Source organism: Maylandia zebra, linkage group LG18 (genome assembly GCF_041146795.1).
Source record: "Maylandia zebra isolate NMK-2024a linkage group LG18, Mzebra_GT3a, whole genome shotgun sequence".
In the NCBI taxonomy this organism is placed as follows: domain Eukaryota; kingdom Metazoa; phylum Chordata; class Actinopteri; order Cichliformes; family Cichlidae; genus Maylandia; species Maylandia zebra.
Window position 1 is genome coordinate 23,149,892 of NC_135184.1, and position 14,553 is coordinate 23,164,444.

Consider the following 14,553-nt stretch of genomic DNA (forward strand, 5'->3'; position numbering starts at 1 on the left):
ATGTTAAAGAGTACAAGTGAAATTATTAAACAGAAGAATTGGAAAGGCGTTCACCTTTAATAGTAATATAGTGAATGACGTGGAGCTATAAATAACCCTCTGCACCTTTTATTTGTCTGGCTCCAATAGCTGCTTGAGGTGAGCACTCGTCTAGGCCACTGCTGTTGCTATGAAACAACTGACAACCCATTTAATGTGCAGCACTGGTGAGCTAAAAGCTGAAATATCTTTGACTTTTAGCGCTGGAATGTGCTCCGCTCGAGCAGCAAGAGGTATGAGTGGCGTCCGATAAAGCTGTAGCCCGGTCACAAACTCAGCTTTAGTATATCTGCACAGACTCACTGTCAATGACAGGCTCAGCGTGTACTTAAATGCTAGTGCTCACCTCAAATGACATGGTCATGACTACGACAGTGTTTCCTTAACATCTAACATAGCATCTCCCTTAACTAACGTTTAATGTTAGTCGTCTTGTCTCTGTGGTAATTATCTCACATTTGAGTTTTTCCTGTTTTGCTGTGATTGCTGGTTTTCCCCGTACATCTCTTTTGATCTTTTTCAGAACCTTTGATTTTGTTCAAATATGCCTAATCCTTTAAAAGTCTCCAATTAATCCCCTGCGTATCCGTAGTCAGATCGTCCTCTTCAGAGGGGTTTACTGTGAAGCAAGATTAATGGGTTAGCAATCTATGTTGAGCTTGTCTGTGTGACAAAAGTGCCCATCTTTTTACATGACTAGGCGAGCTGGTCATGTAAAAACAACACACACGCGCGATGAATACCTGTTCAGCCATCACATTAGAAACAAACAGCAGCACTGAGAGCCCAATCGGCATTAAAATAACTCAAACTCAATTGCTTATTTTCTCACTCTGTGATTTCTGGCAGCATTAACCTTTTGTCTTGCTTGTAACTGTGTTGCTATATTATTTTTTATGTTTTTTATAGATTTTTTTTTTTTAAACCCCATTTTATTATCATTACCTGATAACATCTGTGACTGAAGTAGGCGGCACTCATAAGGATCATTTTGTGTGAAAGAAGACTCATATGACGTGTGAAACGCCCCCATTCATGCGAGCAGACAGAGAGACTGAAACAGAAAGCCCGACTTGACAGAGAAACCTGATAATTGCTGTTGTAATGCCCATTATCTCTGACTGGAGTAGGAAAGCCTGGCTTTATTGAGCCGCCTTTGTAGTATACCCCTCTAGTTATTTTCATGATCTTTGTTTAGGATCATGTTGAGGCTCCTTGTTTAGGCTTTAAGTTTTTATCTTTTTTTGCTGGCTTAATTAAGAAGGTTTTTTTTTGTTATTTCTTGCCTCAGTGTCCTGCCTTTGGTTCCTATCTAAAACCATATTTTTGAGATGTTTAGCTTTGCAAAGGTGGGTGAAAAGTGTGAAAACTGAGAAAAGCAGGGCATCATTTTTTTCTCCTTTCTCTGTACTTTGCACCAAAAAGCATGGTGTTGCAAGTCATTAATAATGAAGAAGGGGTCAGAGTGTTAATTTGAGGTCTAAATCTTTAGACGTTACCCATGACCGGCCATACCCCACCGAAGTAAGACAGTTAAGCAGAGGTGTGAGGTCAATGTGTTTCTTTGACGTCCAATATCAGTTCTTTGTGATTATAGCGACTGAATGTGGAGAAACAGACGAATTGTTGAGACTTTTTTTTTCTTAACTGACCTTAAGCTGCAGTGTGCTTGAGATAAAATCAGCCTGTATGTGACACATGAACTAAAAGTGAGTTTGACACCCCCGGTCTCCACACGTCCCACAGTCTGGTTGATAAATGGACTCATAAGAGGTTTCTAGAGGTTTCTGATACTACTCGTCGTCCTTTGAAGTCGCTACCATCACTTAAAAGTTTCACAGAACTGCTAAAACTTTTGCAGCCACCAGGATAACAAAGAAACAAACAAAAAAAGCGAACTGAATCAAAGCTGCTAATTTTCTCGTATTCTTTTTCTATTGTTTCTTCAACATTATCACAAAGCACTCACCACAGTCGTTGAGATACACAGTTTTACATGTTAACCTGGCCTAGAAACCTAGTAAGCTTGAGGCGCTAGTAAACCACATCTTTGGCCCTTTAACAAAAAACTATACCTTGATGTTACAAAGTGCATAAGTTGCAGCTTTTTTGTCTTTCTCAGCAAATCTACAAAAAAAGCCACAGCTTTTGTTGACCTTGATGCTGAAGTCCATTCTTGTTTCCTCACTGATACAAAGGTGCTTTCAAGATGTGATTAGCTCAGTCTAGAAGAGACTGACAGACAGACAAAACCAGTGAGCTTATTTGACCCCAGCTGAAAATAATACTCTGCCAACTACAAAAAAGAAATTGTTACTAACCAACACGCACATAAGTCATAATTACGTAAATGCTCACGTAAATGCAAAAGTGTCCGACTGATCTGATTAATGCGGTTCTGTCTTTCCTCTCTTTGCTGAGGCACTGCTGTGTGCTTATGCAGCCTTGTATCCGTGCAAACAAAACAAAGACACTAGCTGTGTTTTCTAGATAAAAGAGATGAGCTAGTAATGGAAGAGATGAGTACCAAGTGAATGCTGCATATAACTGTAGTTTATGTGAGGTCATACAGGCCTCGGACACACTGTTCAAGGATTTTTCTGGCATGTCTCCATTTACTCACTCACCTTCCCCCTAGCTTCGGGCTCATAAACAAGTCATACGCTAGTCATCTTAACACCGCTGAGCTGAGACGACCCACGGTGCCGCTTCATGCTCTAAAACGATTCAGTGCAAGGTGACTTTTTCGGCTATTTTTTTGCTCTGATGCACTCCGCTGTGGATCTTTACTCCATTACATCCATCCATCACACACCCACTCACAAGATTAGAGTGCACTGACAAACTTTTGTCACTATCTGTTCTTCTTGGAAGTTGAGTCATAAACTGAACATAAAATATAAATTTACAGAACCGAGAATTACATCACACTGTGTTTTACACCGAGTAAGTTACCATTCGGTTAACACACCAGCTCCTGATGGTATATTGTTAGTCAAGCATCTGAAATACTAAGTAACTATTTCTACACAACACTAATTAAAGTAGGATTACACATCTCTGACAGCCTCAACTGAACATTTTGTTCCTCAAATGTAACTTCTGCAGTCAAAGCGTATGACGGAGGACAGGCAAGCAGTGTGGGCTTGGACCAGATCACAGCAGGATCGGCCAGCAGAGCTACAGTAACCGCCCGGGCACAGAGCCCAGCTGAGGGTGAGGGGACCACGGGGCAATGTGAATTAGATACACAGAGGAAGTGATGGATAACTAAAGAAATAAGAGTAACAGATGAAACACGGGCTGTATTAGGAGAGAGTTACATAGAGGGCAGCAGAGGAAGAGAAGGAGTAGAGAGTGAAGAGTGAAAGCAGCGAGTGTCAAGAGATCTACTGGTTGTCAGAAAGAAAAAAAAAAGATGGGAAATAGACGTGAATTGAAGCTCCACAGCTATTTTTTTCAGAGGGATGAGCATCTATGGTATTAAATATAGACGTTGTCCCAGTATAAAGATTTAAATGTTTTAAATCGCATGAAAAGAAAACAGCAACAGAGATAGAGCTGAATAAACTGGTGTAATTCAATTTTAACATACAAGTAATATATGCAGGTAGAAAAACTTGAGACTATGGTACAATTCATCAGTGAAATATCAGCATGAACATGTTTCAAATACACTTTTCCCATATGGCTCTTCACTTAAAAGAAACATTTTCTGTGTCTGAATCATGTGGGAAAACAACTCCGTAGGTTTTTCTGTGTCCATCAATTTTTGCATGCTTGGCAGCAGATTTCAACAGCGTTCCCAAGCAAAGCACTTAAAACACGACAGGTCACACGGCCACAAATGCCGCACTTTCTATGGTGTTTCGCTGGAGTTACAGTAGAAAAAATATGTTTGGGCGGGCAGGCAAAAATGTTATCACCCGAGATCTCTGATGCCACGAAATGAAAGAACACATCCGCTGTGGCGCTCAGCTGGAGGGCAGACAGGGCATCAGCAAAAACACTCTGAAAGAATTACCTTGTATTGACTCAATGCACAGTGAAATCAAGCTGAGCAAGTGCATCATTATATTACAGTCATTCAACTTTTATTAAAAAAACTGAACAAAACTAAAAAAAAAACAACTTAAAGAAAACATGATGTAAATTTTACGAGTGTGAAAGCATCTAATCAACCGGTGACCTGCGTTAGTCGAGAGCTGCTCGATGCTTCGTATCAACTGTGTATATTTGTTTTGTTGTGTATTTATTTTGAAAGAGAACAGTCATTTCTGCCACTGCGAAGTTTATACACGACAGGCATGCGCTGCTGGTCTCCAAGGTTACCATCGAGCACAACAGTTGTTGGATTTCATTGTAAAATCGACACTAATTGTAGACATTAGCAAATGGTAGTCTTGTGTGTACAATGTTTGAAAGCTCAGTGAGCTCAGAAAAAGCACAAAACAAATGAAGAATGCAGACCAGCTGCGCACTGAGTCATACACATGCTTTTAAATACGTGTGCTGATACACCTAACTGACGCAAGCAAAAGTACTGAAGTGCATTATTGCAGCTGGGTTTCTTTTGACTTACAACATCAGTGCTGCTCTAAGAGATGCTGGTGATTTAACACATTAACTCATAATGAGTGGAAAATAAAAACCTGGCACGAGCTTTAATGTTTTATCATCTTTATGAAAGCAAAACAGCAGCATGAGAGTTGTTAGAGTACTCTATGTAAGTAAGCATGTTATGGATCAGTCACACTACACGCTGTTGCCTGAGTGGCGACACATGTTGTTCAGGGGAATACTGCAATGGCTACCTGCACTTTATAGTGGTGCAAAAAAAAAAAAAAAATGGTTGGCCTCTTTAAAGCAGGTCTTAGTTGATAAGCATAATATTTTGTGTAGCTGCAACATACACTTAGGGTCTCCCATAAGTCTCTAAATTAAGAGGCAAACACTATGGTTGGTTGGTTGAGTAAATACAATAAAAGTGCCGTTGTTTGGCTCGAACAGCTAATGATAACTGGTAGAAAAGTAAAGGTTAGGACAGCCTATTGGCTAGCTAGAGCTAGGATAGTTGTGATGCTTATGAGTTTATGCAAGATAAGATAAGATGATTCACCTCTGAAAACGACAAATCGAATCACAATGGTAAATTAACAGTTTAGAGTTCAGTAATATGGCCTCATGTTACAGTCAGTTTTCTGCAGTAACTTGATTTCATACGTGTCCTGTATACACAAAACTAGCTTTATGAAATCGTGGAGAGGAATTGAGAAAACTAATTTCCCCAGCCTCAGTTTTGTGGCCGTTTAACCCTGGCATAACAAGGTTTCTAATGAGCTTGTTCCCTAACGAGCTTGTACATGAGAAAAACGAACTTCCAATGCGACCTGGGAGTATCTCAATTTAATGTAACAGTTAAAATAGGTGTGTAATTCTTTCCGAATCAGGTGGTGGGCAGGAGGGAAATCTGATTATGGACCTGCTGTTTTTATAAACAGTGTTAGGGAGACCAGATTGCCACGGTACATCTGTTTTCTGTAAGTGCTTATTTACGTTTCCATGAGTGACCTGGCTTTTTAAGTGGATGCACGCTGAAGCCCTGACAGGGAAATTATGAAAACATGAGTAATGTCACAAGCTAGTCAAAGAAAAATGAGAGTGAGGCAACTTTAAGGACTGCACTCCACCCATAACAGCTCCAGTGAAGCTGCTAGGTGGCAAACAAAAGAGGATTGCACATGTGTGAACGTGGCAAACTGCAGGAGTGTGAATGAGGAAATTGCTTAAAGACCAAGTGAGAGCTGCCAACTTTCCATGATTAGAAACATTAAGAGGAGGTATTCCAAGGGCATAAAAATTAATCCATTACATCACGTCTCTGCTATTTTAAAGGCCAGGATTCCTGAACACTAATGCAAACCCTTTGACCAAAGTCATGACATCGCTCTGACAAGATGTGCAAACAGGACACATCTGAAGTTTTGTCATCTAAACAGTGCAGCTTGCTTTTAACAGGAACAGGTGGACGTAGTCCATGGACAGACTTTAGCTCCTCTTCGTATGTCACAAGGGAAACCGCAGAGCAGAAACATCCAGATCAACAAGAGAGATGGCGGCGTTCGGACTATCAGTGCCTTCAGGTACCTTTAACTCGGCTAATAGCTTGGAGCGCAACAGCAGTTGTTCTGCAGTGCCGCAAAAAATAAGTCGAGGAAATGAACTGATAAACAGTTGAATAAGCTGAGGGAGTTTCATTCATCGGGGAGGAAAATGCCGAAAAGACACCGAGAGAGGGCCGAGAGACATTTAAATAGAACTGAATCCCTGAGAGCGCACAAAAGGAATCCAGCCTGTCAGTAAATTGGTAATGTCAGGAGGCCAAATTGAAGTGTTGATTAGCGGCTGTGCCTACAGCTTCCTGAACAAAGAATGAAGGAGACGAAGATTGTGGAGGATTATCTTGCTCTCATTCATTACTGCTCTCCTTCGTTACAAAGCCGGGGAGTGATTGGATCGCCCTGTTAATAACATCGGACCTGTGGGCCTCACTGTGTGTGCGTTTGTGTGTGTTGGTGGCAGATTTAATAAATGAAAACAATGCTGTTCTGAGTCATCAGAGCCTGAACACTATCAAAATCATTCCTCTGGTTTATTTTATTTATTTATTTTCTATTAAAGTGGAAAGATTACACACGCACCCAAATAGTTTTGTGCATTTACCTACAAGTAAAGGCAACAGTCTAAGGTAATATTCTTCTTCTATGTCACCCAAACAAGGCTCCAGTGTCTGGGAAAAGTGTGGCTCACAGTCATAGTTTTGTCTGTGGCAGCGTTAAACATGGGATTTATGGGTTTGTAAAAGGCAACTGCTGAGCTTTCAAAACTAATTTTGGCTTCTAAGCTTCTCATGCTTGCATAAATTTGTCTGGTGGCTGGTGCTGCGCTGCATAAGAGGCTGCAAAGCAAAACTGATTCACCTAAAGCCCTTTCCCTGGCTTAAAAGACTTTTAAAAGTTAATTGACGAGGACTTGTGTCTTTCTACAGTTCTATCCCCTTTCCATTAAAGGATGGCATCTTACTGTATGTTGGCTCCATGTCCGAATGAGCGCCCGGGTCGCCTTCTTATAAGAACTCGAAAGGCCGTCATGTAGCTTCACCAAGTCTGAACATGTACAAAATAACAAAGCTGTCTCTCTGGGGTTGTTCGTGTGGGCCGTGCACACCTGCTTTTAGTGACCATGCACACCGTGGCTCTCTCCATCATTGTTTCGGGTATGTCTGGATGAAGATGTAAGAACCGTTAAGTTAAAAGTGACCCCCTGTGTGAATGACAAAATGCCATCACTTAATGAAGCCTGCAGCGTTCTGTATCCCATGCCGGGGAAAAAAAGCCTTACGAAACACACACAAAAGCTCAGGACGGGACAGACGGGGAAATGGATCAGTCCTGACAGAGAGGCAGGATAAATGGGGAGATAATCAGGTGTGAAATCACAGTGATTTCTTTCTGCAGTAATTCAGTCTGTCTCTCATCTTCTCTCAGCATGAGGGCCATTTCTGTTTTACACAAAAACCAACACAACTGATAGCAGAACTTTTAACACGCATACTGGTGGTACAGTGGGGAAATGTTAATGCGCCGGCTCCCTTGGCTATGTCACTATTCACAGATTCACAGGGAAGCATTCAGCATTTGAGACTTTTTTTCTCCTCGCTGTAGACTACTTCAGACTGTGTTTGCCATTAGTTAGCTATAGGAAAGCTATAATTGTGCTTTTAAAGTTGCAAAATGCCACCAATGTTGTGGACAAGGTGAAAAGTACACATGTAACACTTCATCCTGTGTTGAATTTAAAATACCTCTTTGCCCGTTATTGACCTTTTTCTCCGGCACTAAGTTACACAAAATTAATGTCAAGCAGCTCTTACATTAGTAAGAGCAGGTGTGCACGGCTCTGGTCTTGGGGGTGTAGATCGATATGAGCCCATTAATGTGATGGAATCAATGAAAGAGAAAAGAAATAAACAGAAAGGAGGAAAAAAAAGCAGCCGAAGAAAGAAAGTGGGAACAGAAAACAGTCAGGAGACACATACTTGCTGCAGACACGCAGCACAGTTCAGCAGACACGCAGTCATACGAGTCTGAAACCATCTAAAAAAAAACAACTCGAGTTAATCTGGTTTTACAAGTAGGCAATTAATTTGCAGTGCAGCTGATCTGCTTAAATAGTCCACTTATTTTGAGAAGTTTAGAAGCTGAACCAGGTCATCGCTGTAACTGAAACACTGATGCTGGACTTGGGATTCTCAATTAAAGTTGTATAATCGACTCGGGCAAAGGCACCACTCGACAGCAGTTGAGCTGTTAGCCACGGTAAGGTCATTAGCTATTTTAAGTCGACAAGCTTAAGCCTGGAAAAGGTTACCCCAGTTTCTCTCTAAAGCTCTTTGAATGAAGCTGCATAAAAGCCAGCCAGTGATTATTGCTGTGAGATCATAGATTATTGCATTTTTAGGCCCAGGAACAGCTCTTGATATAAGCTAAGTACACTGATAAACAGCTGTACACTGATTATTTTAACTAAATATTTTAAATATTCACATGGATTAAGATTAAAAATCTAAAATCTCGTTATATGCATTAGATTGTGTTTGAGTATGTCGAAAACACTGATTCATATTCCAGCACTTGTCCTTTTACTAATCAGACCGACGTTTGCCCTGGAGCTCTTCATTAGCACCCGGTTTCAGCGCTGCTCCATGATTCCCACATCATCTATCAGTTTATGTGACCAGAACCGACACCAGTGGCTCGACATGACTTTCAATTTGGCCCTCGTTCGCTCTGCACACCTCCCGTCTTCTTCATCTCTAATAGCGCTCCTTCCCTTCTTTGCCTTTTATCAGCCTGTCTCTGTCAGTCCTCATTCTAGCTGCCAATCTGTGATTATTCCCACATTTCAGAGCTGCCTCCATCGCACTTTCCATGCACTTGTTTTTAGCTATATTTATCTGTTCAGTTCTCTCTATTCTGTTCTCTTTTTCTCCTTCCTCACTATTGTTGCTTTTTAGTTCCTCTTTTTTCTTAAAGCTTTGACACTAGAGAGCATAATAAAATCACCATCCTCACTTTTTAGGCTCTGTTTAGTTCATGTTCTGTTTGCCTTTTATCTCTCGCATGTCGCTGGTTTCCCCTCCGCTCCTCTCCAATTCTTTACTTTGTCTATCTCCGTTTTATTTTTTTATGTTTTCTATGCCTCTTTCTTCTCTTCTTCACTGCTCATCTCTGCTGTTAAATATTTGATTGTGAGCACACTGAGATGACACCACCGTTCCCCGCTGCAGCCGAGGGTGTTTAGATCTCAAAGCAGAGGATGGAAAAAGAAACATGAGGCACTTTCAAACCTCCATTTGAGCTTTTTCTGTGTCATTTAATCTTGTTTTGCAGTGTCAGAGCGACCAATCAGAGGTGTTCTTAATATTATATATCAAGAAAGGCAGAGTCCCAGAACATATCAGAGGCATTCGGCCACCGAGGACATTTAATTTAGGCAGAACAGTTGTTGACGTAGCTTCTTCTGAGACAATTTGCACAAGCTATTAAGCTACTGCGTAGGCACTACAAATTAGCCACGAAAAAAAATTGCACATTTAGCAGAGCAGGTGCAAAAACAAAGTGCTCTCTCAATTATGGATGATCAAAATATTTGGAAGAAATTCAAAATCAGTGTCGGGTTGTTTAAAGAAAAGCACAAAGTATAACTTTTCTTCTTTCCCCCCCCCCCTCCCCACTTTGTGTGGGCTTCAAAGAAGCTGCTTATAGCTAAATGTGCAAAGGAGCAAACACTTCGGGGGAAACGAACGAACAAGACAGAGAAAAACAAACCAGTGATGCATGCAAATGTGACAGTAAAAAGCACAGGGAGACATATCAGGGAACCATAAAGAGCAGGATGCAAGCCTAAGGCTGGCAGCCAAGTTAAGCTAAATCACCAACCCAGTGACCCACATATCACAGCCAGCAGTTGGTGCGAAACTCCACGCACTAGCTCAGGAAGCTGAGTCACTGCTCCTAACATGAAAGCTAATGGTTCAGATACTGGCATCCCGTTCATCCATCCTGGAGTGAAATTGACATGCAAAAGCCAAATAATAAGGAAATTAACGAGCGCTAAAGTACCCAAATTAAAAATGCTGGGTTTAATTTTATATGGTGTGGTTTTATGACACCCACCTTTAAATTTCCCACATGCCACAATGCTTGAATTCACAGTGATCTTTAAAACTACTTCAATAGAAAGTAGTCACTTCCTTGAGGACGAGTTGCTTTTCTGTTTTCAAAAATAAACATTTCCGTCCTTTTACCAACACACAATTTTAAAAAACCCTCACCGTATTTTAGCGCCTGCAGAAATCTGAGACGAGAACGCCTCAAAACCGCAGCAGATCTAAGAAATCCAAATGTGCATGGCTTAATATCACAAAGGAGGGCAACGGAGTTTGTGCCGACTTTGTTTTGATCTGATAAACCAGCACTTGAACAAAAACTGCAATCATTACTATAAAAGCTCTGGAAAGGTTAAATACTTTCTACTAAAGAGTGAATTCCTGATCATTTATGAACCTGAAAAAACCAGACATCATTTAAAGCATTCCTACTGACAGACAGTGCGCTTTCTGGGGATCTTAGGGTGCCATGATCTTCATGTAAACAACCCAGACACAACTAAGACCGCTGTGTGAAGTTCTAGTGAGTAGGTGGCTGCAGCTGGTTTAGGTCTGACCTGGAGTGTGTAAGCTCATGTGATGCAGACTAAACAGTAGGAGAGAGGGAGGGAGGTCAGGGTGTCAGCTCTCAGCTGGCTTACAGGAAAAAGAAACCGGGTCACTTCACGTCGACAGATCTGCTGGAATGTGAATAATCCTGAATAAGCCGGCAGTTGTGATTTTGACTGTGAAGTATAAATTAATGGCAGAGAAAACCCTGTGGTAGTGCCTGTGTCTGTGAAGTGCTGCAAAAAGAAAAATTCAGCATTTAAATATTTTAAGATTCATTTTTCATCATTTTTAATGTGTTTTTTGTGGCCTTTTGTGGTTTGTATTGCAATACCAACAACACCAGCTTTTTCAGCTCAGAGAGCTGATCAGCTGTGCGCCTGTCACACATCCCTTACTGTGCAAACCCTTCTCTCTCGCTGCCTTTGTGCTCTGCTTCCACCCTTCTCCTGATAAAACTTCAGTATGCTCGCTGCGACTTGCAGATGTTATCCTGCTTTTACCAATTCTCTCAGCTGTAACCGTCTCTCTTGGGTTTTCTTCCATTCCGTCACTCTCTCTCCCACCTTATCTGCTTTTTCCCCCCCAACCTTTTCAACTGTTTTCCCCTTTGCTTCCCTCTCAGCCCATGATGCAACAATGACTGGTCGGCTTAATTGTCTGTATGGATAAATCATATGACAGCTGTTGGACGGGGGAACTATTCAGCCACGTGAGAAAACCACGCAGACATTGGCTTCACCGGCAGGAAAGAAATTCTGGACAAGTAACTGTAGTGAAAACCATCCCCTGAAATTGCATTTATAAGCTGATAACAGCAATATGTGCCCAGAAACTGCATTTAATTATTCAGAGAAAAAAAGGAATTATACTCTGGGTGGTTTGTAAATTAGCTGTTAAACTGCCAGATTTTGCAGCGGCATTCTGCATAATATGCACTGGAGTACAAAGACAGGAGAGAAAATGGCACATATCAGGGCTAAAGGTCCCATTTTAGCTAATCAAAGTGCCACTAATTGGCACAATTATAGACACAGGACAAGAGAAAACTATGAGCGGAAGAAAAAGAACCAAGGAGAAGAAGGAGAGTCCTTTAAGGTTGCAAAGAAATTAGCTGCATATGTAGTTTATGCAACATAGCATCTATTAAGTTAAATATACTCTAACTGGCAAACAGATCAGTTCACATGTTTATGGAGGAAGCCTCTGAAGGAAGAGGGCTCACATGTGCAGGACAATGCAGACTTAAGTTCATATCCATTTCTGGTCACTTTGTGCAATCTTACAAAAACTGCCATGAGCCTGAAGTGCTGCTGGCTTCATCGCTCTCCGGTGTGTCACTGCAGGAATGGGAGTAATGATCTCAGGTGGAGCAAAATGACGATCACGGAGCAACAGGGGCCCGAGCCGGAGTGATGAGAAAGCAAACAGGGTGATGTGAAGACGGCGCACCAACAAATCTCTTTTTAATACCCGGCAATCGCGTTGTTTCTTCCTCCAACAATAATTTACAAACAACCCAACGGTGACTTCTCATAGGTCGGCTCATTAGATACAGTCACTACCGAGCGATTACCGTGAAAAAAAGAAAACAAAAAGGTGAAACAACGTCTGTTCTTCGGCTGACCACACAATCATGGTTTGCTGTGCACACAGACACTCCTTTACTCACAGGCAGACAGCAATTATGACTTCATTCTCTCTACTCGAGTCATCTGCAGGGCAGACGAGCCGATTCAATCCAAAACTGATACTGAAAGAAGCTGCCGCACAGACTGTAATCACAGCCTGCCCTGCGTCAAAGAGAACCTGCTTTAGGCTATTTACTTCACCTTTTCACTAAACCCTTGAAATATCACTCACTGCTGTCTTTGTTTGGAATTCAGAGCGACGCCTGGAGCGCTAATAACCCAAAACGACGTCTCAGCAACAAATGAATGGAATCAGAAACCGAATGAATTGTTACGGATTTGGTAGTCCGAGCGGACTTCCCCTACCTTAGGCCTCTCTCAAACACGCTTTTGTTTCCGTGTGTTTGCGCACACATTCACATGAGATTTCATTTACTTTGTTTGGGAAATTCTGAATGCATGGCTGTATAATAAAGACCGTATTCTAATAAAAGCTGTGACTGGTTACAGTTAGTTAGATATTTCTTGCTCACTACAACCAGTGTCTTCCCAAGATCCCCTGATTTTTGAGTCTTCTTCATTCTGTTTTGTACTCTGACCAAAAATATGTATTTTTTTAATTTCATGCCGTGTCAGTGTCTATCTCTCATACACACATCTCAGCCGGCTTGCGACGATGGGCCTCTACCCTCCTCCCTGCACTAAGCTTTACACACAGCATGAAGGCTGTAAGATTGTAGAAGCGAGTGCTTTAAAACGGAGTCAATATTCTACATAAATGAAAAATGACTGAGGTACGGTGCTTTTAAGCAGTCAAACAATGTTTAATAGTGACAGGTTGGAGATTAAAAGATTTAAATGCACACATATAACAGGAGTTAAACTGAAGGATAGAAAATAAATACAGTTCAGGCAAGAGGGTTTTTTTCTGATTCATATTCCAGTTGGCCAGCTGCAATTTTAAGGCAAAAAAACCCCCAATTTAAAGCTGGAATTACGCCTGTTATTTTTTTTAGAGAAGAAAATGGGCTCTTGGTGTCATGGCGTCCCTGGAGAGCAGAGAAGTTTTGAGAGAGAAAAAAAATTCAAACAGAAATTTGAGATGATTGGGCAAAGAGAAATGAGATGTAACAAACTACAGAGAGCGACGGGTTTTCCTTTGAGCCTTGAGATTGCTGTTGGGGTTACACACAAAAGCACACCCTGTTGTGAAATCAAATAAGACCCACAGGGCTCAGCGAACTAAAAGGGAGGGAGATTATAAGCCTGTTGTCACAACACACCCTTTCCCTTCCTGGCAGGTGTGTGTTCATACGTGTAAGTGTCCGTGATGTGAGTCTAAGTGAGCTTTTAACGAGACGTTCAAAGCGTTACTGTTTAGACTGTGACGGGGGAGCCTGTCTCTTCTCTTTTGGCGTGCACATGCAGACAGTGGGAGAGAGTTCAGAGATCAAAGAAAACAATCACAAGCAATCTGTTTACCCAATCAAAAGCAAAAAACCAATATTTTAAACTACTCTTTTACTTCATGTGTGCGCCACATGTCTGCTCTGCCACAGCAATTTGAAACACCGTTAGCTCATGATACACTTCTACAGCCGGAAAAAAGCCAAATCACTGAAAAATATAACAAAATCAACCCAACGCATCCATCACTAACATCTGACTGCTTTGTTAAAAAACACCTTCTCTGTCTTTCTGAAATAACGCGAGACTCCTCTCCGGCTTCAAGCATCGCTAACGAAAGCACTTCAATTTAAAAAGAAGAAGAAAAAAAACACTAGAAATTGCACACTCAAACCGCTGAGACACTAATGCTTTCAGTACTGAGTACTGAATAATGAATGTTGCAGAACACGTGGACTCCTTCCAGTGGTACTCAAACTAATTTTCACCCTGTTTGCTGCCAAAGAAAGTGTGTCAGATTTGCAATCTCAGAAGAGTGACACAACAAACTGAAATTCTTACAACACCATGAAGGTATTACGACACCGCCACATTAGTTTAGTTCAGTGGTTTCCTTTTTTTTTTTAATATCAGGCATTTTTTGTAGGTAGGTCATCTAAGGCAGCGGTCCCCAACGCCTGGGCCTCGGACCGGTAC

At 41.4% G+C, this 14,553-nt stretch overlaps 1 protein-coding gene across 11 annotated transcripts in view; it reads right to left on the reverse strand.

Annotated features, from left to right (window-relative positions):
• The window catches only part of LOC101465127 (SPRY domain-containing SOCS box protein 4), an 87,519-nt gene that overhangs the window by 25,861 nt on the left and 47,105 nt on the right, over positions 1-14,553 (reverse strand). The window lies entirely within an intron of this gene.